A 26687-nucleotide genomic window follows, 5' to 3' on the forward strand; every position below is an offset into this window, starting at 1 on the left:
GTTTGCTTGCTCTTGGACATTCTAAAAGAGAGGTCATGATAGACATTGAGCTTCTGAGCTCAATTGGGGACAGTCATGGGTGATGAATGTTTGCAACCTACTGCGAAGCCTCATACCGCAATATAAGGAACGTCAAATACTAAGAAAGGGCGGCCTATGAAAGAATTACTACTTTCAATAAGTACACTTAAACGGCTAATTGGGAATAGAAAAACTGTAAAAAGCCCTCTGAGAAAGCCCCCCTCTAACCTTTGATAGTAAGCTTTTCTGTAGTCTGCCTGTTGATGTATTTTCCGTTTGAACTGTGCACAACATGAAGAGACGGAACACTGGCGGCTTGTCACAATGCCCCCCGATGACATCACAATAGCGCTGCTGCCTAGAAAACAAGCTGCGCAGAAGAAGTTGTTCTTTGGGTGGGAGGGTGGGCTAGTGGAAGGAGGGGGCAATCTCTTTTTTTCCCGGGTGGTAGGGGGATGACAGGAGAAGGGAAGCGGGTGGTGAGAAAGGTACAGAGGGCAGGGTTTGGGGGCTGGGAAGGAAAGGGAAAAGATTAGGGTTTGGGGATGATGAAAGGGCTTTCTACGGGTAAGGATGGCAAAGGGTGGCAGTGACGGAAAGTCAGGCAACCTGTCCTGTCCGTCTTTTTGTATCGTGAATTGGAAAGACTGCAAGGGGGAGGGGAGTTGCTTGCGCCCTAAAGGAGGAGTTATTCAGATTCATTGCAGTGGGCGGCGGCTGCAAAACGCACCATTCTTCTTGTTTTTGCTCTGCAAAGCAGCCTTTTCAAGGGTTGGCTTGGGTGACAAAATGTCTTGTGTAGGCGTGGGTTTGTCTCCCTCTCGCTCTCTCTCCCTAAGATGTGTCCGGCATAGGCCAGGGTGCCACTCGAGGCCCAAACCAATTCTGGTTATCGCTTCTCGGCCTTTTGGCTAAGATCAAGTGTAGTATCTGTTCTTATCAGTTTAATATCTGATACGTCCCCTATCTGGGGACCATATATTAAATGGATTTTTAGAACAGGGAGATGGAAAAAGAGCTTGCTCTGTCCACTCCACGCATTGACCTGGTATTGCAGTACCTCCAGGAACGGTGCACCCCTTCTTAACCCAGTTTCCAAAAGCAGAACTCAATTCACCTGATTCATATTAGCCCGATTTAATGAATTGGAAGAAAGCATACGTCTTCATATGCACCTCAATTTGGCCCATTCACTTTTCACACTTCCTCCTTTTGTTTTTTATCTTTCACACTTTTGACTTTCTTTATTCATCCAAATAGCAAACTCATCACCACTCAACCTGACCAACTCGGCTATGTCCCCGTGCTGCAGTTCTCTGTCTTATCTAGATCATTTGCAATTGAATGGAATAGATCCCTTTTGGACAAAGTGGATTCACCTGCTGCTGCAGTGACCACAGGTGTGATAAGATCTAGAATTGGCATCTGGTGCGATCTCTCCGCTTCCACTCCAAAGAAAGTTACCTGTTTATTCCTATCATGCATTGGTTTTTGGGGTTTTCTTTGAGTAATGATGATCTCTTTAGTAGTCTGTTGGCGCCCTCTCCTGGAGGAATAGTTTGCTTGCTCTTGGACATTCTAAAAGAGAGGTCATGATAGACATTGAGCTTCTGAGCTCAATTGGGGACAGTCATGGGTGATGAATGTTTGCAACCTACTGCGAAGCCTCATACCGCAATATAAGGAACGTCAAATACTAAGAAAGGGCGGCCTATGAAAGAATTACTACTTTCAATAAGTACACTTAAACGGCTAATTGGGAATAGAAAAACTGTAAAAAGCCCTCTGAGAAAGCCCCCCTCTAACCTTTGATAGTAAGCTTTTCTGTAGTCTGCCTGTTGATGTATTTTCCGTTTGAACTGTGCACAACATGAAGAGACGGAACACTGGCGGCTTGTCACAATGCCCCCCGATGACATCACAATAGCGCTGCTGCCTAGAAAACAAGCTGCGCAGAAGAAGTTGTTCTTTGGGTGGGAGGGTGGGCTAGTGGAAGGAGGGGGCAATCTCTTTTTTTCCCGGGTGGTAGGGGGATGACAGGAGAAGGGAAGCGGGTGGTGAGAAAGGTACAGAGGGCAGGGTTTGGGGGCTGGGAAGGAAAGGGAAAAGATTAGGGTTTGGGGATGATGAAAGGGCTTTCTACGGGTAAGGATGGCAAAGGGTGGCAGTGACGGAAAGTCAGGCAACCTGTCCTGTCCGTCTTTTTGTATCGTGAATTGGAAAGACTGCAAGGGGGAGGGGAGTTGCTTGCGCCCTAAAGGAGGAGTTATTCAGATTCATTGCAGTGGGCGGCGGCTGCAAAACGCACCATTCTTCTTGTTTTTGCTCTGCAAAGCAGCCTTTTCAAGGGTTGGCTTGGGTGACAAAATGTCTTGTGTAGGCGTGGGTTTGTCTCCCTCTCGCTCTCTCTCCCTAAGATGTGTCCGGCATAGGCCAGGGTGCCACTCGAGGCCCAAACCAATTCTGGTTATCGCTTCTCGGCCTTTTGGCTAAGATCAAGTGTAGTATCTGTTCTTATCAGTTTAATATCTGATACGTCCCCTATCTGGGGACCATATATTAAATGGATTTTTAGAACAGGGAGATGGAAAAAGAGCTTGCTCTGTCCACTCCACGCATTGACCTGGTATTGCAGTACCTCCAGGAACGGTGCACCCCTTCTTAACCCAGTTTCCAAAAGCAGAACTCAATTCACCTGATTCATATTAGCCCGATTTAATGAATTGGAAGAAAGCATACGTCTTCATATGCACCTCAATTTGGCCCATTCACTTTTCACACTTCCTCCTTTTGTTTTTTATCTTTCACACTTTTGACTTTCTTTATTCATCCAAATAGCAAACTCATCACCACTCAACCTGACCAACTCGGCTATGTCCCCGTGCTGCAGTTCTCTGTCTTATCTAGATCATTTGCAATTGAATGGAATAGATCCCTTTTGGACAAAGTGGATTCACCTGCTGCTGCAGTGACCACAGGTGTGATAAGATCTAGAATTGGCATCTGGTGCGATCTCTCCGCTTCCACTCCAAAGAAAGTTACCTGTTTATTCCTATCATGCATTGGTTTTTGGGGTTTTCTTTGAGTAATGATGATCTCTTTAGTAGTCTGTTGGCGCCCTCTCCTGGAGGAATAGTTTGCTTGCTCTTGGACATTCTAAAAGAGAGGTCATGATAGACATTGAGCTTCTGAGCTCAATTGGGGACAGTCATGGGTGATGAATGTTTGCAACCTACTGCGAAGCCTCATACCGCAATATAAGGAACGTCAAATACTAAGAAAGGGCGGCCTATGAAAGAATTACTACTTTCAATAAGTACACTTAAACGGCTAATTGGGAATAGAAAAACTGTAAAAAGCCCTCTGAGAAAGCCCCCCTCTAACCTTTGATAGTAAGCTTTTCTGTAGCCTGCCTGTTGATGTATTTTCCGTTTGAACTGTGCACAACATGAAGAGACGGAACACTGGCGGCTTGTCACAATGCCCCCCGATGACATCACAATAGCGCTGCTGCCTAGAAAACAAGCTGCGCAGAAGAAGTTGTTCTTTGGGTGGGAGGGTGGGCTAGTGGAAGGAGGGGGCAATCTCTTTTTTTCCCGGGTGGTAGGGGGATGACAGGAGAAGGGAAGCGGGTGGTGAGAAAGGTACAGAGGGCAGGGTTTGGGGGCTGGGAAGGAAAGGGAAAAGATTAGGGTTTGGGGATGATGAAAGGGCTTTCTACGGGTAAGGATGGCAAAGGGTGGCAGTGACGGAAAGTCAGGCAACCTGTCCTGTCCGTCTTTTTGTATCGTGAATTGGAAAGACTGCAAGGGGGAGGGGAGTTGCTTGCGCCCTAAAGGAGGAGTTATTCAGATTCATTGCAGTGGGCGGCGGCTGCAAAACGCACCATTCTTCTTGTTTTTGCTCTGCAAAGCAGCCTTTTCAAGGGTTGGCTTGGGTGACAAAATGTCTTGTGTAGGCGTGGGTTTGTCTCCCTCTCGCTCTCTCTCCCTAAGATGTGTCCGGCATAGGCCAGGGTGCCACTCGAGGCCCAAACCAATTCTGGTTATCGCTTCTCGGCCTTTTGGCTAAGATCAAGTGTAGTATCTGTTCTTATCAGTTTAATATCTGATACGTCCCCTATCTGGGGACCATATATTAAATGGATTTTTAGAACAGGGAGATGGAAAAAGAGCTTGCTCTGTCCACTCCACGCATTGACCTGGTATTGCAGTACCTCCAGGAACGGTGCACCCCTTCTTAACCCAGTTTCCAAAAGCAGAACTCAATTCACCTGATTCATATTAGCCCGATTTAATGAATTGGAAGAAAGCATACGTCTTCATATGCACCTCAATTTGGCCCATTCACTTTTCACACTTCCTCCTTTTGTTTTTTATCTTTCACACTTTTGACTTTCTTTATTCATCCAAATAGCAAACTCATCACCACTCAACCTGACCAACTCGCCTATGTCCCCGTGCTGCAGTTCTCTGTCTTATCTAGATCATTTGCAATTGAATGGAATAGATCCCTTTTGGACAAAGTGGATTCACCTGCTGCTGCAGTGACCACAGGTGTGATAAGATCTAGAATTGGCATCTGGTGCGATCTCTCCGCTTCCACTCCAAAGAAAGTTACCTGTTTATTCCTATCATGCATTGGTTTTTGGGGTTTTCTTTGAGTAATGATGATCTCTTTAGTAGTCTGTTGGCGCCCTCTCCTGGAGGAATAGTTTGCTTGCTCTTGGACATTCTAAAAGAGAGGTCATGATAGACATTGAGCTTCTGAGCTCAATTGGGGACAGTCATGGGTGATGAATGTTTGCAACCTACTGCGAAGCCTCATACCGCAATATAAGGAACGTCAAATACTAAGAAAGGGCGGCCTATGAAAGAATTACTACTTTCAATAAGTACACTTAAACGGCTAATTGGGAATAGAAAAACTGTAAAAAGCCCTCTGAGAAAGCCCCCCTCTAACCTTTGATAGTAAGCTTTTCTGTAGTCTGCCTGTTGATGTATTTTCCGTTTGAACTGTGCACAACATGAAGAGACGGAACACTGGCGGCTTGTCACAATGCCCCCCGATGACATCACAATAGCGCTGCTGCCTAGAAAACAAGCTGCGCAGAAGAAGTTGTTCTTTGGGTGGGAGGGTGGGCTAGTGGAAGGAGGGGGCAATCTCTTTTTTTCCCGGGTGGTAGGGGGATGACAGGAGAAGGGAAGCGGGTGGTGAGAAAGGTACAGAGGGCAGGGTTTGGGGGCTGGGAAGGAAAGGGAAAAGATTAGGGTTTGGGGATGATGAAAGGGCTTTCTACGGGTAAGGATGGCAAAGGGTGGCAGTGACGGAAAGTCAGGCAACCTGTCCTGTCCGTCTTTTTGTATCGTGAATTGGAAAGACTGCAAGGGGGAGGGGAGTTGCTTGCGCCCTAAAGGAGGAGTTATTCAGATTCATTGCAGTGGGCGGCGGCTGCAAAACGCACCATTCTTCTTGTTTTTGCTCTGCAAAGCAGCCTTTTCAAGGGTTGGCTTGGGTGACAAAATGTCTTGTGTAGGCGTGGGTTTGTCTCCCTCTCGCTCTCTCTCCCTAAGATGTGTCCGGCATAGGCCAGGGTGCCACTCGAGGCCCAAACCAATTCTGGTTATCGCTTCTCGGCCTTTTGGCTAAGATCAAGTGTAGTATCTGTTCTTATCAGTTTAATATCTGATACGTCCCCTATCTGGGGACCATATATTAAATGGATTTTTAGAACAGGGAGATGGAAAAAGAGCTTGCTCTGTCCACTCCACGCATTGACCTGGTATTGCAGTACCTCCAGGAACGGTGCACCCCTTCTTAACCCAGTTTCCAAAAGCAGAACTCAATTCACCTGATTCATATTAGCCCGATTTAATGAATTGGAAGAAAGCATACGTCTTCATATGCACCTCAATTTGGCCCATTCACTTTTCACACTTCCTCCTTTTGTTTTTTATCTTTCACACTTTTGACTTTCTTTATTCATCCAAATAGCAAACTCATCACCACTCAACCTGACCAACTCGGCTATGTCCCCGTGCTGCAGTTCTCTGTCTTATCTAGATCATTTGCAATTGAATGGAATAGATCCCTTTTGGACAAAGTGGATTCACCTGCTGCTGCAGTGACCACAGGTGTGATAAGATCTAGAATTGGCATCTGGTGCGATCTCTCCGCTTCCACTCCAAAGAAAGTTACCTGTTTATTCCTATCATGCATTGGTTTTTGGGGTTTTCTTTGAGTAATGATGATCTCTTTAGTAGTCTGTTGGCGCCCTCTCCTGGAGGAATAGTTTGCTTGCTCTTGGACATTCTAAAAGAGAGGTCATGATAGACATTGAGCTTCTGAGCTCAATTGGGGACAGTCATGGGTGATGAATGTTTGCAACCTACTGCGAAGCCTCATACCGCAATATAAGGAACGTCAAATACTAAGAAAGGGCGGCCTATGAAAGAATTACTACTTTCAATAAGTACACTTAAACGGCTAATTGGGAATAGAAAAACTGTAAAAAGCCCTCTGAGAAAGCCCCCCTCTAACCTTTGATAGTAAGCTTTTCTGTAGTCTGCCTGTTGATGTATTTTCCGTTTGAACTGTGCACAACATGAAGAGACGGAACACTGGCGGCTTGTCACAATGCCCCCCGATGACATCACAATAGCGCTGCTGCCTAGAAAACAAGCTGCGCAGAAGAAGTTGTTCTTTGGGTGGGAGGGTGGGCTAGTGGAAGGAGGGGGCAATCTCTTTTTTTCCCGGGTGGTAGGGGGATGACAGGAGAAGGGAAGCGGGTGGTGAGAAAGGTACAGAGGGCAGGGTTTGGGGGCTGGGAAGGAAAGGGAAAAGATTAGGGTTTGGGGATGATGAAAGGGCTTTCTACGGGTAAGGATGGCAAAGGGTGGCAGTGACGGAAAGTCAGGCAACCTGTCCTGTCCGTCTTTTTGTATCGTGAATTGGAAAGACTGCAAGGGGGAGGGGAGTTGCTTGCGCCCTAAAGGAGGAGTTATTCAGATTCATTGCAGTGGGCGGCGGCTGCAAAACGCACCATTCTTCTTGTTTTTGCTCTGCAAAGCAGCCTTTTCAAGGGTTGGCTTGGGTGACAAAATGTCTTGTGTAGGCGTGGGTTTGTCTCCCTCTCGCTCTCTCTCCCTAAGATGTGTCCGGCATAGGCCAGGGTGCCACTCGAGGCCCAAACCAATTCTGGTTATCGCTTCTCGGCCTTTTGGCTAAGATCAAGTGTAGTATCTGTTCTTATCAGTTTAATATCTGATACGTCCCCTATCTGGGGACCATATATTAAATGGATTTTTAGAACAGGGAGATGGAAAAAGAGCTTGCTCTGTCCACTCCACGCATTGACCTGGTATTGCAGTACCTCCAGGAACGGTGCACCCCTTCTTAACCCAGTTTCCAAAAGCAGAACTCAATTCACCTGATTCATATTAGCCCGATTTAATGAATTGGAAGAAAGCATACGTCTTCATATGCACCTCAATTTGGCCCATTCACTTTTCACACTTCCTCCTTTTGTTTTTATCTTTCACACTTTTGACTTTCTTTATTCATCCAAATAGCAAACTCATCACCACTCAACCTGACCAACTCGGCTATGTCCCCGTGCTGCAGTTCTCTGTCTTATCTAGATCATTTGCAATTGAATGGAATAGATCCCTTTTGGACAAAGTGGATTCACCTGCTGCTGCAGTGACCACAGGTGTGATAAGATCTAGAATTGGCATCTGGTGCGATCTCTCCGCTTCCACTCCAAAGAAAGTTACCTGTTTATTCCTATCATGCATTGGTTTTTGGGGTTTTCTTTGAGTAATGATGATCTCTTTAGTAGTCTGTTGGCGCCCTCTCCTGGAGGAATAGTTTGCTTGCTCTTGGACATTCTAAAAGAGAGGTCATGATAGACATTGAGCTTCTGAGCTCAATTGGGGACAGTCATGGGTGATGAATGTTTGCAACCTACTGCGAAGCCTCATACCGCAATATAAGGAACGTCAAATACTAAGAAAGGGCGGCCTATGAAAGAATTACTACTTTCAATAAGTACACTTAAACGGCTAATTGGGAATAGAAAAACTGTAAAAAGCCCTCTGAGAAAGCCCCCCTCTAACCTTTGATAGTAAGCTTTTCTGTAGTCTGCCTGTTGATGTATTTTCCGTTTGAACTGTGCACAACATGAAGAGACGGAACACTGGCGGCTTGTCACAATGCCCCCCGATGACATCACAATAGCGCTGCTGCCTAGAAAACAAGCTGCGCAGAAGAAGTTGTTCTTTGGGTGGGAGGGTGGGCTAGTGGAAGGAGGGGGCAATCTCTTTTTTTCCCGGGTGGTAGGGGGATGACAGGAGAAGGGAAGCGGGTGGTGAGAAAGGTACAGAGGGCAGGGTTTGGGGGCTGGGAAGGAAAGGGAAAAGATTAGGGTTTGGGGATGATGAAAGGGCTTTCTACGGGTAAGGATGGCAAAGGGTGGCAGTGACGGAAAGTCAGGCAACCTGTCCTGTCCGTCTTTTTGTATCGTGAATTGGAAAGACTGCAAGGGGGAGGGGAGTTGCTTGCGCCCTAAAGGAGGAGTTATTCAGATTCATTGCAGTGGGCGGCGGCTGCAAAACGCACCATTCTTCTTGTTTTTGCTCTGCAAAGCAGCCTTTTCAAGGGTTGGCTTGGGTGACAAAATGTCTTGTGTAGGCGTGGGTTTGTCTCCCTCTCGCTCTCTCTCCCTAAGATGTGTCCGGCATAGGCCAGGGTGCCACTCGAGGCCCAAACCAATTCTGGTTATCGCTTCTCGGCCTTTTGGCTAAGATCAAGTGTAGTATCTGTTCTTATCAGTTTAATATCTGATACGTCCCCTATCTGGGGACCATATATTAAATGGATTTTTAGAACAGGGAGATGGAAAAAGAGCTTGCTCTGTCCACTCCACGCATTGACCTGGTATTGCAGTACCTCCAGGAACGGTGCACCCCTTCTTAACCCAGTTTCCAAAAGCAGAACTCAATTCACCTGATTCATATTAGCCCGATTTAATGAATTGGAAGAAAGCATACGTCTTCATATGCACCTCAATTTGGCCCATTCACTTTTCACACTTCCTCCTTTTGTTTTTTATCTTTCACACTTTTGACTTTCTTTATTCATCCAAATAGCAAACTCATCACCACTCAACCTGACCAACTCGGCTATGTCCCCGTGCTGCAGTTCTCTGTCTTATCTAGATCATTTGCAATTGAATGGAATAGATCCCTTTTGGACAAAGTGGATTCACCTGCTGCTGCAGTGACCACAGGTGTGATAAGATCCAGAATTGGCATCTGGTGCGATCTCTCCGCTTCCACTCCAAAGAAAGTTACCTGTTTATTCCTATCATGCATTGGTTTTTGGGGTTTTCTTTGAGTAATGATGATCTCTTTAGTAGTCTGTTGGCGCCCTCTCCTGGAGGAATAGTTTGCTTGCTCTTGGACATTCTAAAAGAGAGGTCATGATAGACATTGAGCTTCTGAGCTCAATTGGGGACAGTCATGGGTGATGAATGTTTGCAACCTACTGCAAAGCCTCATACCGCAATATAAGGAACGTCAAATACTAAGAAAGGGCGGCCTATGAAAGAATTACTACTTTCAATAAGTACACTTAAACGGCTAATTGGGAATAGAAAAACTGTAAAAAGCCCTCTGAGAAAGCCCCCCTCTAACCTTTGATAGTAAGCTTTTCTGTAGTCTGCCTGTTGATGTATTTTCCGTTTGAACTGTGCACAACATGAAGAGACGGAACACTGGCGGCTTGTCACAATGCCCCCCGATGACATCACAATAGCGCTGCTGCCTAGAAAACAAGCTGCGCAGAAGAAGTTGTTCTTTGGGTGGGAGGGTGGGCTAGTGGAAGGAGGGGGCAATCTCTTTTTTTCCCGGGTGGTAGGGGGATGACAGGAGAAGGGAAGCGGGTGGTGAGAAAGGTACAGAGGGCAGGGTTTGGGGGCTGGGAAGGAAAGGGAAAAGATTAGGGTTTGGGGATGATGAAAGGGCTTTCTACGGGTAAGGATGGCAAAGGGTGGCAGTGACGGAAAGTCAGGCAACCTGTCCTGTCCGTCTTTTTGTATCGTGAATTGGAAAGACTGCAAGGGGGAGGGGAGTTGCTTGCGCCCTAAAGGAGGAGTTATTCAGATTCATTGCAGTGGGCGGCGGCTGCAAAACGCACCATTCTTCTTGTTTTTGCTCTGCAAAGCAGCCTTTTCAAGGGTTGGCTTGGGTGACAAAATGTCTTGTGTAGGCGTGGGTTTGTCTCCCTCTCGCTCTCTCTCCCTAAGATGTGTCCGGCATAGGCCAGGGTGCCACTCGAGGCCCAAACCAATTCTGGTTATCGCTTCTCGGCCTTTTGGCTAAGATCAAGTGTAGTATCTGTTCTTATCAGTTTAATATCTGATACGTCCCCTATCTGGGGACCATATATTAAATGGATTTTTAGAACAGGGAGATGGAAAAAGAGCTTGCTCTGTCCACTCCACGCATTGACCTGGTATTGCAGTACCTCCAGGAACGGTGCACCCCTTCTTAACCCAGTTTCCAAAAGCAGAACTCAATTCACCTGATTCATATTAGCCCGATTTAATGAATTGGAAGAAAGCATACGTCTTCATATGCACCTCAATTTGGCCCATTCACTTTTCACACTTCCTCCTTTTGTTTTTTATCTTTCACACTTTTGACTTTCTTTATTCATCCAAATAGCAAACTCATCACCACTCAACCTGACCAACTCGGCTATGTCCCCGTGCTGCAGTTCTCTGTCTTATCTAGATCATTTGCAATTGAATGGAATAGATCCCTTTTGGACAAAGTGGATTCACCTGCTGCTGCAGTGACCACAGGTGTGATAAGATCCAGAATTGGCATCTGGTGCGATCTCTCCGCTTCCACTCCAAAGAAAGTTACCTGTTTATTCCTATCATGCATTGGTTTTTGGGGTTTTCTTTGAGTAATGATGATCTCTTTAGTAGTCTGTTGGCGCCCTCTCCTGGAGGAATAGTTTGCTTGCTCTTGGACATTCTAAAAGAGAGGTCATGATAGACATTGAGCTTCTGAGCTCAATTGGGGACAGTCATGGGTGATGAATGTTTGCAACCTACTGCGAAGCCTCATACCGCAATATAAGGAACGTCAAATACTAAGAAAGGGCGGCCTATGAAAGAATTACTACTTTCAATAAGTACACTTAAACGGCTAATTGGGAATAGAAAAACTGTAAAAAGCCCTCTGAGAAAGCCCCCCTCTAACCTTTGATAGTAAGCTTTTCTGTAGTCTGCCTGTTGATGTATTTTCCGTTTGAACTGTGCACAACATGAAGAGACGGAACACTGGCGGCTTGTCACAATGCCCCCCGATGACATCACAATAGCGCTGCTGCCTAGAAAACAAGCTGCGCAGAAGAAGTTGTTCTTTGGGTGGGAGGGTGGGCTAGTGGAAGGAGGGGGCAATCTCTTTTTTTCCCGGGTGGTAGGGGGATGACAGGAGAAGGGAAGCGGGTGGTGAGAAAGGTACAGAGGGCAGGGTTTGGGGGCTGGGAAGGAAAGGGAAAAGATTAGGGTTTGGGGATGATGAAAGGGCTTTCTACGGGTAAGGATGGCAAAGGGTGGCAGTGACGGAAAGTCAGGCAACCTGTCCTGTCCGTCTTTTTGTATCGTGAATTGGAAAGACTGCAAGGGGGAGGGGAGTTGCTTGCGCCCTAAAGGAGGAGTTATTCAGATTCATTGCAGTGGGCGGCGGCTGCAAAACGCACCATTCTTCTTGTTTTTGCTCTGCAAAGCAGCCTTTTCAAGGGTTGGCTTGGGTGACAAAATGTCTTGTGTAGGCGTGGGTTTGTCTCCCTCTCGCTCTCTCTCCCTAAGATGTGTCCGGCATAGGCCAGGGTGCCACTCGAGGCCCAAACCAATTCTGGTTATCGCTTCTCGGCCTTTTGGCTAAGATCAAGTGTAGTATCTGTTCTTATCAGTTTAATATCTGATACGTCCCCTATCTGGGGACCATATATTAAATGGATTTTTAGAACAGGGAGATGGAAAAAGAGCTTGCTCTGTCCACTCCACGCATTGACCTGGTATTGCAGTACCTCCAGGAACGGTGCACCCCTTCTTAACCCAGTTTCCAAAAGCAGAACTCAATTCACCTGATTCATATTAGCCCGATTTAATGAATTGGAAGAAAGCATACGTCTTCATATGCACCTCAATTTGGCCCATTCACTTTTCACACTTCCTCCTTTTGTTTTTTATCTTTCACACTTTTGACTTTCTTTATTCATCCAAATAGCAAACTCATCACCACTCAACCTGACCAACTCGGCTATGTCCCCGTGCTGCAGTTCTCTGTCTTATCTAGATCATTTGCAATTGAATGGAATAGATCCCTTTTGGACAAAGTGGATTCACCTGCTGCTGCAGTGACCACAGGTGTGATAAGATCTAGAATTGGCATCTGGTGCGATCTCTCCGCTTCCACTCCAAAGAAAGTTACCTGTTTATTCCTATCATGCATTGGTTTTTGGGGTTTTCTTTGAGTAATGATGATCTCTTTAGTAGTCTGTTGGCGCCCTCTCCTGGAGGAATAGTTTGCTTGCTCTTGGACATTCTAAAAGAGAGGTCATGATAGACATTGAGCTTCTGAGCTCAATTGGGGACAGTCATGGGTGATGAATGTTTGCAACCTACTGCGAAGCCTCATACCGCAATATAAGGAACGTCAAATACTAAGAAAGGGCGGCCTATGAAAGAATTACTACTTTCAATAAGTACACTTAAACGGCTAATTGGGAATAGAAAAACTGTAAAAAGCCCTCTGAGAAAGCCCCCCTCTAACCTTTGATAGTAAGCTTTTCTGTAGTCTGCCTGTTGATGTATTTTCCGTTTGAACTGTGCACAACATGAAGAGACGGAACACTGGCGGCTTGTCACAATGCCCCCCGATGACATCACAATAGCGCTGCTGCCTAGAAAACAAGCTGCGCAGAAGAAGTTGTTCTTTGGGTGGGAGGGTGGGCTAGTGGAAGGAGGGGGCAATCTCTTTTTTTCCCGGGTGGTAGGGGGATGACAGGAGAAGGGAAGCGGGTGGTGAGAAAGGTACAGAGGGCAGGGTTTGGGGGCTGGGAAGGAAAGGGAAAAGATTAGGGTTTGGGGATGATGAAAGGGCTTTCTACGGGTAAGGATGGCAAAGGGTGGCAGTGACGGAAAGTCAGGCAACCTGTCCTGTCCGTCTTTTTGTATCGTGAATTGGAAAGACTGCAAGGGGGAGGGGAGTTGCTTGCGCCCTAAAGGAGGAGTTATTCAGATTCATTGCAGTGGGCGGCGGCTGCAAAACGCACCATTCTTCTTGTTTTTGCTCTGCAAAGCAGCCTTTTCAAGGGTTGGCTTGGGTGACAAAATGTCTTGTGTAGGCGTGGGTTTGTCTCCCTCTCGCTCTCTCTCCCTAAGATGTGTCCGGCATAGGCCAGGGTGCCACTCGAGGCCCAAACCAATTCTGGTTATCGCTTCTCGGCCTTTTGGCTAAGATCAAGTGTAGTATCTGTTCTTATCAGTTTAATATCTAATACGTCCCCTATCTGGGGACCATATATTAAATGGATTTTTAGAACAGGGAGATGGAAAAAGAGCTTGCTCTGTCCACTCCACGCATTGACCTGGTATTGCAGTACCTCCAGGAACGGTGCACCCCTTCTTAACCCAGTTTCCAAAAGCAGAACTCAATTCACCTGATTCATATTAGCCCGATTTAATGAATTGGAAGAAAGCATACGTCTTCATATGCACCTCAATTTGGCCCATTCACTTTTCACACTTCCTCCTTTTGTTTTTTATCTTTCACACTTTTGACTTTCTTTATTCATCCAAATAGCAAACTCATCACCACTCAACCTGACCAACTCGGCTATGTCCCCGTGCTGCAGTTCTCTGTCTTATCTAGATCATTTGCAATTGAATGGAATAGATCCCTTTTGGACAAAGTGGATTCACCTGCTGCTGCAGTGACCACAGGTGTGATAAGATCTAGAATTGGCATCTGGTGCGATCTCTCCGCTTCCACTCCAAAGAAAGTTACCTGTTTATTCCTATCATGCATTGGTTTTTGGGGTTTTCTTTGAGTAATGATGATCTCTTTAGTAGTCTGTTGGCGCCCTCTCCTGGAGGAATAGTTTGCTTGCTCTTGGACATTCTAAAAGAGAGGTCATGATAGACATTGAGCTTCTGAGCTCAATTGGGGACAGTCATGGGTGATGAATGTTTGCAACCTACTGCGAAGCCTCATACCGCAATATAAGGAACGTCAAATACTAAGAAAGGGCGGCCTATGAAAGAATTACTACTTTCAATAAGTACACTTAAACGGCTAATTGGGAATAGAAAAACTGTAAAAAGCCCTCTGAGAAAGCCCCCCTCTAACCTTTGATAGTAAGCTTTTCTGTAGTCTGCCTGTTGATGTATTTTCCGTTTGAACTGTGCACAACATGAAGAGACGGAACACTGGCGGCTTGTCACAATGCCCCCCGATGACATCACAATAGCGCTGCTGCCTAGAAAACAAGCTGCGCAGAAGAAGTTGTTCTTTGGGTGGGAGGGTGGGCTAGTGGAAGGAGGGGGCAATCTCTTTTTTTCCCGGGTGGTAGGGGGATGACAGGAGAAGGGAAGCGGGTGGTGAGAAAGGTACAGAGGGCAGGGTTTGGGGGCTGGGAAGGAAAGGGAAAAGATTAGGGTTTGGGGATGATGAAAGGGCTTTCTACGGGTAAGGATGGCAAAGGGTGGCAGTGACGGAAAGTCAGGCAACCTGTCCTGTCCGTCTTTTTGTATCGTGAATTGGAAAGACTGCAAGGGGGAGGGGAGTTGCTTGCGCCCTAAAGGAGGAGTTATTCAGATTCATTGCAGTGGGCGGCGGCTGCAAAACGCACCATTCTTCTTGTTTTTGCTCTGCAAAGCAGCCTTTTCAAGGGTTGGCTTGGGTGACAAAATGTCTTGTGTAGGCGTGGGTTTGTCTCCCTCTCGCTCTCTCTCCCTAAGATGTGTCCGGCATAGGCCAGGGTGCCACTCGAGGCCCAAACCAATTCTGGTTATCGCTTCTCGGCCTTTTGGCTAAGATCAAGTGTAGTATCTGTTCTTATCAGTTTAATATCTGATACGTCCCCTATCTGGGGACCATATATTAAATGGATTTTTAGAACAGGGAGATGGAAAAAGAGCTTGCTCTGTCCACTCCACGCATTGACCTGGTATTGCAGTACCTCCAGGAACGGTGCACCCCTTCTTAACCCAGTTTCCAAAAGCAGAACTCAATTCACCTGATTCATATTAGCCCGATTTAATGAATTGGAAGAAAGCATACGTCTTCATATGCACCTCAATTTGGCCCATTCACTTTTCACACTTCCTCCTTTTGTTTTTTATCTTTCACACTTTTGACTTTCTTTATTCATCCAAATAGCAAACTCATCACCACTCAACCTGACCAACTCGGCTATGTCCCCGTGCTGCAGTTCTCTGTCTTATCTAGATCATTTGCAATTGAATGGAATAGATCCCTTTTGGACAAAGTGGATTCACCTGCTGCTGCAGTGACCACAGGTGTGATAAGATCTAGAATTGGCATCTGGTGCGATCTCTCCGCTTCCACTCCAAAGAAAGTTACCTGTTTATTCCTATCATGCATTGGTTTTTGGGGTTTTCTTTGAGTAATGATGATCTCTTTAGTAGTCTGTTGGCGCCCTCTCCTGGAGGAATAGTTTGCTTGCTCTTGGACATTCTAAAAGAGAGGTCATGATAGACATTGAGCTTCTGAGCTCAATTGGGGACAGTCATGGGTGATGAATGTTTGCAACCTACTGCGAAGCCTCATACCGCAATATAAGGAACGTCAAATACTAAGAAAGGGCGGCCTATGAAAGAATTACTACTTTCAATAAGTACACTTAAACGGCTAATTGGGAATAGAAAAACTGTAAAAAGCCCTCTGAGAAAGCCCCCCTCTAACCTTTGATAGTAAGCTTTTCTGTAGTCTGCCTGTTGATGTATTTTCCGTTTGAACTGTGCACAACATGAAGAGACGGAACACTGGCGGCTTGTCACAATGCCCCCCGATGACATCACAATAGCGCTGCTGCCTAGAAAACAAGCTGCGCAGAAGAAGTTGTTCTTTGGGTGGGAGGGTGGGCTAGTGGAAGGAGGGGGCAATCTCTTTTTTTCCCGGGTGGTAGGGGGATGACAGGAGAAGGGAAGCGGGTGGTGAGAAAGGTACAGAGGGCAGGGTTTGGGGGCTGGGAAGGAAAGGGAAAAGATTAGGGTTTGGGGATGATGAAAGGGCTTTCTACGGGTAAGGATGGCAAAGGGTGGCAGTGACGGAAAGTCAGGCAACCTGTCCTGTCCGTCTTTTTGTATCGTGAATTGGAAAGACTGCAAGGGGGAGGGGAGTTGCTTGCGCCCTAAAGGAGGAGTTATTCAGATTCATTGCAGTGGGCGGCGGCTGCAAAACGCACCATTCTTCTTGTTTTTGCTCTGCAAAGCAGCCTTTTCAAGGGTTGGCTTGGGTGACAAAATGTCTTGTGTAGGCGTGGGTTTGTCTCCCTCTCGCTCTCTCTCCCTAAGATGTGTCCGGCATAGGCCAGGGTGCCACTCGAGGCCCAAACCAATTCTGGTTATCGCTTCTCGGCCTTTTGGCTAAGATCAAGTGTAGTATCTGTTCTTATCAGTTTAATATCTGATACGTCCCCTATCTGGGGACCATATATTAAATGGATTTTTAGAACAGGGAGATGGAAAAAGAGCTTGCTCTGTCCACTCCACGCATTGACCTGGTATTGCAGTACCTCCAGGAACGGTGCACCCCTTCTTAACCCAGTTTCCAAAAGCAGAACTCAATTCACCTGATTCATATTAGCCCGATTTAATGAATTGGAAGAAAGCATACGTCTTCATATGCACCTCAATTTGGCCCATTCACTTTTCACACTTCCTCCTTTTGTTTTTTATCTTTCACACTTTTGACTTTCTTTATTCATCCAAATAGCAAACTCATCACCACTCAACCTGACCAACTCGGCTATGTCCCCGTGCTGCAGTTCTCTGTCTTATCTAGATCATTTGCAATTGAATGGAATAGATCCCTTTTGGACAAAGTGGATTCACCTGCTGCTGCAGTGACCACAGGTGTGATAAGATCTAGAATTGGCATCTGGTGCGATCTCTCCGCTTCCACTCCAAAGAAAGTTACCTGTTTATTCCTATCATGCATTGGTTTTTGGGGTTTTCTTTGAGTAATGATGATCTCTTTAGTAGTCTGTTGGCGCCCTCTCCTGGAGGAATAGTTTGCTTGCTCTTGGACATTCTAAAAGAGAGGTCATGATAGACATTGAGCTTCTGAGCTCAATTGGGGACAGTCATGGGTGATGAATGTTTGCAACCTACTGCGAAGCCTCATACCGCAATATAAGGAACGTCAAATACTAAGAAAGGGCGGCCTATGAAAGAATTACTACTTTCAATAAGTACACTTAAACGGCTAATTGGGAATAGAAAAACTGTAAAAAGCCCTCTGAGAAAGCCCCCCTCTAACCTTTGATAGTAAGCTTTTCTGTAGTCTGCCTGTTGATGTATTTTCCGTTTGAACTGTGCACAACATGAAGAGACGGAACACTGGCGGCTTGTCACAATGCCCCCCGATGACATCACAATAGCGCTGCTGCCTAGAAAACAAGCTGCGCAGAAGAAGTTGTTCTTTGGGTGGGAGGGTGGGCTAGTGGAAGGAGGGGGCAATCTCTTTTTTTCCCGGGTGGTAGGGGGATGACAGGAGAAGGGAAGCGGGTGGTGAGAAAGGTACAGAGGGCAGGGTTTGGGGGCTGGGAAGGAAAGGGAAAAGATTAGGGTTTGGGGATGATGAAAGGGCTTTCTACGGGTAAGGATGGCAAAGGGTGGCAGTGACGGAAAGTCAGGCAACCTGTCCTGTCCGTCTTTTTGTATCGTGAATTGGAAAGACTGCAAGGGGGAGGGGAGTTGCTTGCGCCCTAAAGGAGGAGTTATTCAGATTCATTGCAGTGGGCGGCGGCTGCAAAACGCACCATTCTTCTTGTTTTTGCTCTGCAAAGCAGCCTTTTCAAGGGTTGGCTTGGGTGACAAAATGTCTTGTGTAGGCGTGGGTTTGTCTCCCTCTCGCTCTCTCTCCCTAAGATGTGTCCGGCATAGGCCAGGGTGCCACTCGAGGCCCAAACCAATTCTGGTTATCGCTTCTCGGCCTTTTGGCTAAGATCAAGTGTAGTATCTGTTCTTATCAGTTTAATATCTGATACGTCCCCTATCTGGGGACCATATATTAAATGGATTTTTAGAACAGGGAGATGGAAAAAGAGCTTGCTCTGTCCACTCCACGCATTGACCTGGTATTGCAGTACCTCCAGGAACGGTGCACCCCTTCTTAACCCAGTTTCCAAAAGCAGAACTCAATTCACCTGATTCATATTAGCCCGATTTAATGAATTGGAAGAAAGCATACGTCTTCATATGCACCTCAATTTGGCCCATTCACTTTTCACACTTCCTCCTTTTGTTTTTTATCTTTCACACTTTTGACTTTCTTTATTCATCCAAATAGCAAACTCATCACCACTCAACCTGACCAACTCGGCTATGTCCCCGTGCTGCAGTTCTCTGTCTTATCTAGATCATTTGCAATTGAATGGAATAGATCCCTTTTGGACAAAGTGGATTCACCTGCTGCTGCAGTGACCACAGGTGTGATAAGATCTAGAATTGGCATCTGGTGCGATCTCTCCGCTTCCACTCCAAAGAAAGTTACCTGTTTATTCCTATCATGCATTGGTTTTTGGGGTTTTCTTTGAGTAATGATGATCTCTTTAGTAGTCTGTTGGCGCCCTCTCCTGGAGGAATAGTTTGCTTGCTCTTGGACATTCTAAAAGAGAGGTCATGATAGACATTGAGCTTCTGAGCTCAATTGGGGACAGTCATGGGTGATGAATGTTTGCAACCTACTGCGAAGCCTCATACCGCAATATAAGGAACGTCAAATACTAAGAAAGGGCGGCCTATGAAAGAATTACTACTTTCAATAAGTACACTTAAACGGCTAATTGGGAATAGAAAAACTGTAAAAAGCCCTCTGAGAAAGCCCCCCTCTAACCTTTGATAGTAAGCTTTTCTGTAGTCTGCCTGTTGATGTATTTTCCGTTTGAACTGTGCACAACATGAAGAGACGGAACACTGGCGGCTTGTCACAATGCCCCCCGATGACATCACAATAGCGCTGCTGCCTAGAAAACAAGCTGCGCAGAAGAAGTTGTTCTTTGGGTGGGAGGGTGGGCTAGTGGAAGGAGGGGGCAATCTCTTTTTTTCCCGGGTGGTAGGGGGATGACAGGAGAAGGGAAGCGGGTGGTGAGAAAGGTACAGAGGGCAGGGTTTGGGGGCTGGGAAGGAAAGGGAAAAGATTAGGGTTTGGGGATGATGAAAGGGCTTTCTACGGGTAAGGATGGCAAAGGGTGGCAGTGACGGAAAGTCAGGCAACCTGTCCTGTCCGTCTTTTTGTATCGTGAATTGGAAAGACTGCAAGGGGGAGGGGAGTTGCTTGCGCCCTAAAGGAGGAGTTATTCAGATTCATTGCAGTGGGCGGCGGCTGCAAAACGCACCATTCTTCTTGTTTTTGCTCTGCAAAGCAGCCTTTTCAAGGGTTGGCTTGGGTGACAAAATGTCTTGTGTAGGCGTGGGTTTGTCTCCCTCTCGCTCTCTCTCCCTAAGATGTGTCCGGCATAGGCCAGGGTGCCACTCGAGGCCCAAACCAATTCTGGTTATCGCTTCTCGGCCTTTTGGCTAAGATCAAGTGTAGTATCTGTTCTTATCAGTTTAATATCTGATACGTCCCCTATCTGGGGACCATATATTAAATGGATTTTTAGAACAGGGAGATGGAAAAAGAGCTTGCTCTGTCCACTCCACGCATTGACCTGGTATTGCAGTACCTCCAGGAACGGTGCACCCCTTCTTAACCCAGTTTCCAAAAGCAGAACTCAATTCACCTGATTCATATTAGCCCGATTTAATGAATTGGAAGAAAGCATACGTCTTCATATGCACCTCAATTTGGCCCATTCACTTTTCACACTTCCTCCTTTTGTTTTTTATCTTTCACACTTTTGACTTTCTTTATTCATCCAAATAGCAAACTCATCACCACTCAACCTGACCAACTCGGCTATGTCCCCGTGCTGCAGTTCTCTGTCTTATCTAGATCATTTGCAATTGAATGGAATAGATCCCTTTTGGACAAAGTGGATTCACCTGCTGCTGCAGTGACCACAGGTGTGATAAGATCTAGAATTGGCATCTGGTGCGATCTCTCCGCTTCCACTCCAAAGAAAGTTACCTGTTTATTCCTATCATGCATTGGTTTTTGGGGTTTTCTTTGAGTAATGATGATCTCTTTAGTAGTCTGTTGGCGCCCTCTCCTGGAGGAATAGTTTGCTTGCTCTTGGACATTCTAAAAGAGAGGTCATGATAGACATTGAGCTTCTGAGCTCAATTGGGGACAGTCATGGGTGATGAATGTTTGCAACCTACTGCGAAGCCTCATACCGCAATATAAGGAACGTCAAATACTAAGAAAGGGCGGCCTATGAAAGAATTACTACTTTCAATAAGTACACTTAAACGGCTAATTGGGAATAGAAAAACTGTAAAAAGCCCTCTGAGAAAGCCCCCCTCTAACCTTTGATAGTAAGCTTTTCTGTAGTCTGCCTGTTGATGTATTTTCCGTTTGAACTGTGCACAACATGAAGAGACGGAACACTGGCGGCTTGTCACAATGCCCCCCGATGACATCACAATAGCGCTGCTGCCTAGAAAACAAGCTGCGCAGAAGAAGTTGTTCTTTGGGTGGGAGGGTGGGCTAGTGGAAGGAGGGGGCAATCTCTTTTTTTCCCGGGTGGTAGGGGGATGACAGGAGAAGGGAAGCGGGTGGTGAGAAAGGTACAGAGGGCAGGGTTTGGGGGCTGGGAAGGAAAGGGAAAAGATTAGGGTTTGGGGATGATGAAAGGGCTTTCTACGGGTAAGGATGGCAAAGGGTGGCAGTGACGGAAAGTCAGGCAACCTGTCCTGTCCGTCTTTTTGTATCGTGAATTGGAAAGACTGCAAGGGGGAGGGGAGTTGCTTGCGCCCTAAAGGAGGAGTTATTCAGATTCATTGCAGTGGGCGGCGGCTGCAAAACGCACCATTCTTCTTGTTTTTGCTCTGCAAAGCAGCCTTTTCAAGGGTTGGCTTGGGTGACAAAATGTCTTGTGTAGGCGTGGGTTTGTCTCCCTCTCGCTCTCTCTCCCTAAGATGTGTCCGGCATAGGCCAGGGTGCCACTCGAGGCCCAAACCAATTCTGGTTATCGCTTCTCGGCCTTTTGGCTAAGATCAAGTGTAGTATCTGTTCTTATCAGTTTAATATCTGATACGTCCCCTATCTGGGGACCATATATTAAATGGATTTTTAGAACAGGGAGATGGAAAAAGAGCTTGCTCTGTCCACTCCACGCATTGACCTGGTATTGCAGTACCTCCAGGAACGGTGCACCCCTTCTTAACCCAGTTTCCAAAAGCAGAACTCAATTCACCTGATTCATATTAGCCCGATTTAATGAATTGGAAGAAAGCATACGTCTTCATATGCACCTCAATTTGGCCCATTCACTTTTCACACTTCCTCCTTTTGTTTTTTATCTTTCACACTTTTGACTTTCTTTATTCATCCAAATAGCAAACTCATCACCACTCAACCTGACCAACTCGGCTATGTCCCCGTGCTGCAGTTCTCTGTCTTATCTAGATCATTTGCAATTGAATGGAATAGATCCCTTTTGGACAAAGTGGATTCACCTGCTGCTGCAGTGACCACAGGTGTGATAAGATCTAGAATTGGCATCTGGTGCGATCTCTCCGCTTCCACTCCAAAGAAAGTTACCTGTTTATTCCTATCATGCATTGGTTTTTGGGGTTTTCTTTGAGTAATGATGATCTCTTTAGTAGTCTGTTGGCGCCCTCTCCTGGAGGAATAGTTTGCTTGCTCTTGGACATTCTAAAAGAGAGGTCATGATAGACATTGAGCTTCTGAGCTCAATTGGGGACAGTCATGGGTGATGAATGTTTGCAACCTACTGCGAAGCCTCATACCGCAATATAAGGAACGTCAAATACTAAGAAAGGGCGGCCTATGAAAGAATTACTACTTTCAATAAGTACACTTAAACGGCTAATTGGGAATAGAAAAACTGTAAAAAGCCCTCTGAGAAAGCCCCCCTCTAACCTTTGATAGTAAGCTTTTCTGTAGTCTGCCTGTTGATGTATTTTCCGTTTGAACTGTGCACAACATGAAGAGACGGAACACTGGCGGCTTGTCACAATGCCCCCCGATGACATCACAATAGCGCTGCTGCCTAGAAAACAAGCTGCGCAGAAGAAGTTGTTCTTTGGGTGGGAGGGTGGGCTAGTGGAAGGAGGGGGCAATCTCTTTTTTTCCCGGGTGGTAGGGGGATGACAGGAGAAGGGAAGCGGGTGGTGAGAAAGGTACAGAGGGCAGGGTTTGGGGGCTGGGAAGGAAAGGGAAAAGATTAGGGTTTGGGGATGATGAAAGGGCTTTCTACGGGTAAGGATGGCAAAGGGTGGCAGTGACGGAAAGTCAGGCAACCTGTCCTGTCCGTCTTTTTGTATCGTGAATTGGAAAGACTGCAAGGGGGAGGGGAGTTGCTTGCGCCCTAAAGGAGGAGTTATTCAGATTCATTGCAGTGGGCGGCGGCTGCAAAACGCACCATTCTTCTTGTTTTTGCTCTGCAAAGCAGCCTTTTCAAGGGTTGGCTTGGGTGACAAAATGTCTTGTGTAGGCGTGGGTTTGTCTCCCTCTCGCTCTCTCTCCCTAAGATGTGTCCGGCATAGGCCAGGGTGCCACTCGAGGCCCAAACCAATTCTGGTTATCGCTTCTCGGCCTTTTGGCTAAGATCAAGTGTAGTATCTGTTCTTATCAGTTTAATATCTGATACGTCCCCTATCTGGGGACCATATATTAAATGGATTTTTAGAACAGGGAGATGGAAAAAGAGCTTGCTCTGTCCACTCCACGCATTGACCTGGTATTGCAGTACCTCCAGGAACGGTGCACCCCTTCTTAACCCAGTTTCCAAAAGCAGAACTCAATTCACCTGATTCATATTAGCCCGATTTAATGAATTGGAAGAAAGCATACGTCTTCATATGCACCTCAATTTGGCCCATTCACTTTTCACACTTCCTCCTTTTGTTTTTTATCTTTCACACTTTTGACTTTCTTTATTCATCCAAATAGCAAACTCATCACCACTCAACCTGACCAACTCGGCTATGTCCCCGTGCTGCAGTTCTCTGTCTTATCTAGATCATTTGCAATTGAATGGAATAGATCCCTTTTGGACAAAGTGGATTCACCTGCTGCTGCAGTGACCACAGGTGTGATAAGATCTAGAATTGGCATCTGGTGCGATCTCTCCGCTTCCACTCCAAAGAAAGTTACCTGTTTATTCCTATCATGCATTGGTTTTTGGGGTTTTCTTTGAGTAATGATGATCTCTTTAGTAGTCTGTTGGCGCCCTCTCCTGGAGGAATAGTTTGCTTGCTCTTGGACATTCTAAAAGAGAGGTCATGATAGACATTGAGCTTCTGAGCTCAATTGGGGACAGTCATGGGTGATGAATGTTTGCAACCTACTGCGAAGCCTCATACCGCAATATAAGGAACGTCAAATACTAAGAAAGGGCGGCCTATGAAAGAATTACTACTTTCAATAAGTACACTTAAACGGCTAATTGGGAATAGAAAAACTGTAAAAAGCCCTCTGAGAAAGCCCCCCTCTAACCTTTGATAGTAAGCTTTTCTGTAGTCTGCCTGTTGATGTATTTTCCGTTTGAACTGTGCACAACATGAAGAGACGGAACACTGGCGGCTTGTCACAATGCCCCCCGATGACATCACAATAGCGCTGCTGCCTAGAAAACAAGCTGCGCAGAAGAAGTTGTTCTTTGGGTGGGAGGGTGGGCTAGTGGAAGGAGGGGGCAATCTCTTTTTTTCCCGGGTGGTAGGGGGATGACAGGAGAAGGGAAGCGGGTGGTGAGAAAGGTACAGAGGGCAGGGTTTGGGGGCTGGGAAGGAAAGGGAAAAGATTAGGGTTTGGGGATGATGAAAGGGCTTTCTACGGGTAAGGATGGCAAAGGGTGGCAGTGACGGAAAGTCAGGCAACCTGTCCTGTCCGTCTTTTTGTATCGTGAATTGGAAAGACTGCAAGGGGGAGGGGAGTTGCTTGCGCCCTAAAGGAGGAGTTATTCAGATTCATTGCAGTGGGCGGCGGCTGCAAAACGCACCATTCTTCTTGTTTTTGCTCTGCAAAGCAGCCTTTTCAAGGGTTGGCTTGGGTGACAAAATGTCTTGTGTAGGCGTGGGTTTGTCTCCCTCTCGCTCTCTCTCCCTAAGATGTGTCCGGCATAGGCCAGGGTGCCACTCGAGGCCCAAACCAATTCTGGTTATCGCTTCTCGGCCTTTTGGCTAAGATCAAGTGTAGTATCTGTTCTTATCAGTTTAATATCTGATACGTCCCCTATCTGGGGACCATATATTAAATGGATTTTTAGAACAGGGAGATGGAAAAAGAGCTTGCTCTGTCCACTCCACGCATTGACCTGGTATTGCAGTACCTCCAGGAACGGTGCACCCCTTCTTAACCCAGTTTCCAAAAGCAGAACTCAATTCACCTGATTCATATTAGCCCGATTTAATGAATTGGAAGAAAGCATACGTCTTCATATGCACCTCAATTTGGCCCATTCACTTTTCACACTTCCTCCTTTTGTTTTTTATCTTTCACACTTTTGACTTTCTTTATTCATCCAAATAGCAAACTCATCACCACTCAACCTGACCAACTCGGCTATGTCCCCGTGCTGCAGTTCTCTGTCTTATCTAGATCATTTGCAATTGAATGGAATAGATCCCTTTTGGACAAAGTGGATTCACCTGCTGCTGCAGTGACCACAGGTGTGATAAGATCTAGAATTGGCATCTGGTGCGATCTCTCCGCTTCCACTCCAAAGAAAGTTACCTGTTTATTCCTATCATGCATTGGTTTTTGGGGTTTTCTTTGAGTAATGATGATCTCTTTAGTAGTCTGTTGGCGCCCTCTCCTGGAGGAATAGTTTGCTTGCTCTTGGACATTCTAAAAGAGAGGTCATGATAGACATTGAGCTTCTGAGCTCAATTGGGGACAGTCATGGGTGATGAATGTTTGCAACCTACTGCGAAGCCTCATACCGCAATATAAGGAACGTCAAATACTAAGAAAGGGCGGCCTATGAAAGAATTACTACTTTCAATAAGTACACTTAAACGGCTAATTGGGAATAGAAAAACTGTAAAAAGCCCTCTGAGAAAGCCCCCCTCTAACCTTTGATAGTAAGCTTTTCTGTAGTCTGCCTGTTGATGTATTTTCCGTTTGAACTGTGCACAACATGAAGAGACGGAACACTGGCGGCTTGTCACAATGCCCCCCGATGACATCACAATAGCGCTGCTGCCTAGAAAACAAGCTGCGCAGAAGAAGTTGTTCTTTGGGTGGGAGGGTGGGCTAGTGGAAGGAGGGGGCAATCTCTTTTTTTCCCGGGTGGTAGGGGGATGACAGGAGAAGGGAAGCGGGTGGTGAGAAAGGTACAGAGGGCAGGGTTTGGGGGCTGGGAAGGAAAGGGAAAAGATTAGGGTTTGGGGATGATGAAAGGGCTTTCTACGGGTAAGGATGGCAAAGGGTGGCAGTGACGGAAAGTCAGGCAACCTGTCCTGTCCGTCTTTTTGTATCGTGAATTGGAAAGACTGCAAGGGGGAGGGGAGTTGCTTGCGCCCTAAAGGAGGAGTTATTCAGATTCATTGCAGTGGGCGGCGGCTGCAAAACGCACCATTCTTCTTGTTTTTGCTCTGCAAAGCAGCCTTTTCAAGGGTTGGCTTGGGTGACAAAATGTCTTGTGTAGGCGTGGGTTTGTCTCCCTCTCGCTCTCTCTCCCTAAGATGTGTCCGGCATAGGCCAGGGTGCCACTCAAGGCCCAAACCAATTCTGGTTATCGCTTCTCGGCCTTTTGGCTAAGATCAAGTGTAGTATCTGTTCTTATCAGTTTAATATCTGATACGTCCCCTATCTGGGGACCATATATTAAATGGATTTTTAGAACAGGGAGATGGAAAAAGAGCTTGCTCTGTCCACTCCACGCATTGACCTGGTATTGCAGTACCTCCAGGAACGGTGCACCCCTTCTTAACCCAGTTTCCAAAAGCAGAACTCAATTCACCTGATTCATATTAGCCCGATTTAATGAATTGGAAGAAAGCATACGTCTTCATATGCACCTCAATTTGGCCCATTCACTTTTCACACTTCCTCCTTTTGTTTTTTATCTTTCACACTTTTGACTTTCTTTATTCATCCAAATAGCAAACTCATCACCACTCAACCTGACCAACTCGGCTATGTCCCCGTGCTGCAGTTCTCTGTCTTATCTAGATCATTTGCAATTGAATGGAATAGATCCCTTTTGGACAAAGTGGATTCACCTGCTGCTGCAGTGACCACAGGTGTGATAAGATCTAGAAT

The 26687-nt window shown here is 46.3% G+C and overlaps 17 non-coding genes across 17 annotated transcripts; all 17 read left to right on the top strand.

Moving 5' to 3' along the window:
* The first annotated feature begins 912 nt into the window (after nucleotides 1-912).
* LOC142285141 (U2 spliceosomal RNA) lies at nucleotides 913-1103 on the top strand. Its single transcript, XR_012746570.1, has one exon. It is a non-coding gene; the product is annotated as a U2 spliceosomal RNA (small nuclear RNA).
* A 1387-nt stretch (nucleotides 1104-2490) lies between these two features.
* LOC142285142 (U2 spliceosomal RNA) lies at nucleotides 2491-2681 on the top strand. The gene has a single exon (XR_012746572.1). It is a non-coding gene; the product is annotated as a U2 spliceosomal RNA (small nuclear RNA).
* A 1387-nt stretch (nucleotides 2682-4068) lies between these two features.
* LOC142285143 (U2 spliceosomal RNA) lies at nucleotides 4069-4259 on the top strand. The gene has a single exon (XR_012746573.1). It is a non-coding gene; the product is annotated as a U2 spliceosomal RNA (small nuclear RNA).
* A 1387-nt stretch (nucleotides 4260-5646) lies between these two features.
* Nucleotides 5647-5837, top strand: LOC142285144 (U2 spliceosomal RNA). Its single transcript, XR_012746574.1, has one exon. It is a non-coding gene; the product is annotated as a U2 spliceosomal RNA (small nuclear RNA).
* A 1387-nt stretch (nucleotides 5838-7224) lies between these two features.
* On the top strand, nucleotides 7225-7415 carry LOC142285145 (U2 spliceosomal RNA). Its single transcript, XR_012746575.1, has one exon. It is a non-coding gene; the product is annotated as a U2 spliceosomal RNA (small nuclear RNA).
* Nucleotides 7416-8801: 1386 nt separating this feature from the next.
* Nucleotides 8802-8992, top strand: LOC142285147 (U2 spliceosomal RNA). Its single transcript, XR_012746578.1, has one exon. It is a non-coding gene; the product is annotated as a U2 spliceosomal RNA (small nuclear RNA).
* A 1387-nt stretch (nucleotides 8993-10379) lies between these two features.
* On the top strand, nucleotides 10380-10570 carry LOC142285148 (U2 spliceosomal RNA). The gene has a single exon (XR_012746579.1). It is a non-coding gene; the product is annotated as a U2 spliceosomal RNA (small nuclear RNA).
* A 1387-nt stretch (nucleotides 10571-11957) lies between these two features.
* LOC142285149 (U2 spliceosomal RNA) lies at nucleotides 11958-12148 on the top strand. The gene has a single exon (XR_012746580.1). It is a non-coding gene; the product is annotated as a U2 spliceosomal RNA (small nuclear RNA).
* A 1387-nt stretch (nucleotides 12149-13535) lies between these two features.
* LOC142285103 (U2 spliceosomal RNA) lies at nucleotides 13536-13726 on the top strand. Its single transcript, XR_012746530.1, has one exon. It is a non-coding gene; the product is annotated as a U2 spliceosomal RNA (small nuclear RNA).
* A 1387-nt stretch (nucleotides 13727-15113) lies between these two features.
* LOC142285150 (U2 spliceosomal RNA) lies at nucleotides 15114-15304 on the top strand. Its single transcript, XR_012746581.1, has one exon. It is a non-coding gene; the product is annotated as a U2 spliceosomal RNA (small nuclear RNA).
* A 1387-nt stretch (nucleotides 15305-16691) lies between these two features.
* Nucleotides 16692-16882, top strand: LOC142285151 (U2 spliceosomal RNA). The gene has a single exon (XR_012746582.1). It is a non-coding gene; the product is annotated as a U2 spliceosomal RNA (small nuclear RNA).
* Nucleotides 16883-18269: 1387 nt separating this feature from the next.
* LOC142285152 (U2 spliceosomal RNA) lies at nucleotides 18270-18460 on the top strand. Its single transcript, XR_012746584.1, has one exon. It is a non-coding gene; the product is annotated as a U2 spliceosomal RNA (small nuclear RNA).
* Nucleotides 18461-19847: 1387 nt separating this feature from the next.
* Nucleotides 19848-20038, top strand: LOC142285153 (U2 spliceosomal RNA). The gene has a single exon (XR_012746585.1). It is a non-coding gene; the product is annotated as a U2 spliceosomal RNA (small nuclear RNA).
* A 1387-nt stretch (nucleotides 20039-21425) lies between these two features.
* Nucleotides 21426-21616, top strand: LOC142285154 (U2 spliceosomal RNA). Its single transcript, XR_012746586.1, has one exon. It is a non-coding gene; the product is annotated as a U2 spliceosomal RNA (small nuclear RNA).
* A 1387-nt stretch (nucleotides 21617-23003) lies between these two features.
* On the top strand, nucleotides 23004-23194 carry LOC142285155 (U2 spliceosomal RNA). The gene has a single exon (XR_012746587.1). It is a non-coding gene; the product is annotated as a U2 spliceosomal RNA (small nuclear RNA).
* A 1387-nt stretch (nucleotides 23195-24581) lies between these two features.
* On the top strand, nucleotides 24582-24772 carry LOC142285156 (U2 spliceosomal RNA). The gene has a single exon (XR_012746588.1). It is a non-coding gene; the product is annotated as a U2 spliceosomal RNA (small nuclear RNA).
* A 1387-nt stretch (nucleotides 24773-26159) lies between these two features.
* LOC142285158 (U2 spliceosomal RNA) lies at nucleotides 26160-26350 on the top strand. Its single transcript, XR_012746591.1, has one exon. It is a non-coding gene; the product is annotated as a U2 spliceosomal RNA (small nuclear RNA).
* The last annotated feature ends 337 nt before the right edge of the window (nucleotides 26351-26687 follow it).

The sequence above is a fragment of the Anomaloglossus baeobatrachus genome, unplaced genomic scaffold (assembly GCF_048569485.1).
Source record: "Anomaloglossus baeobatrachus isolate aAnoBae1 unplaced genomic scaffold, aAnoBae1.hap1 Scaffold_589, whole genome shotgun sequence".
Taxonomy (NCBI): Eukaryota; Metazoa; Chordata; class Amphibia; order Anura; family Aromobatidae; genus Anomaloglossus; species Anomaloglossus baeobatrachus.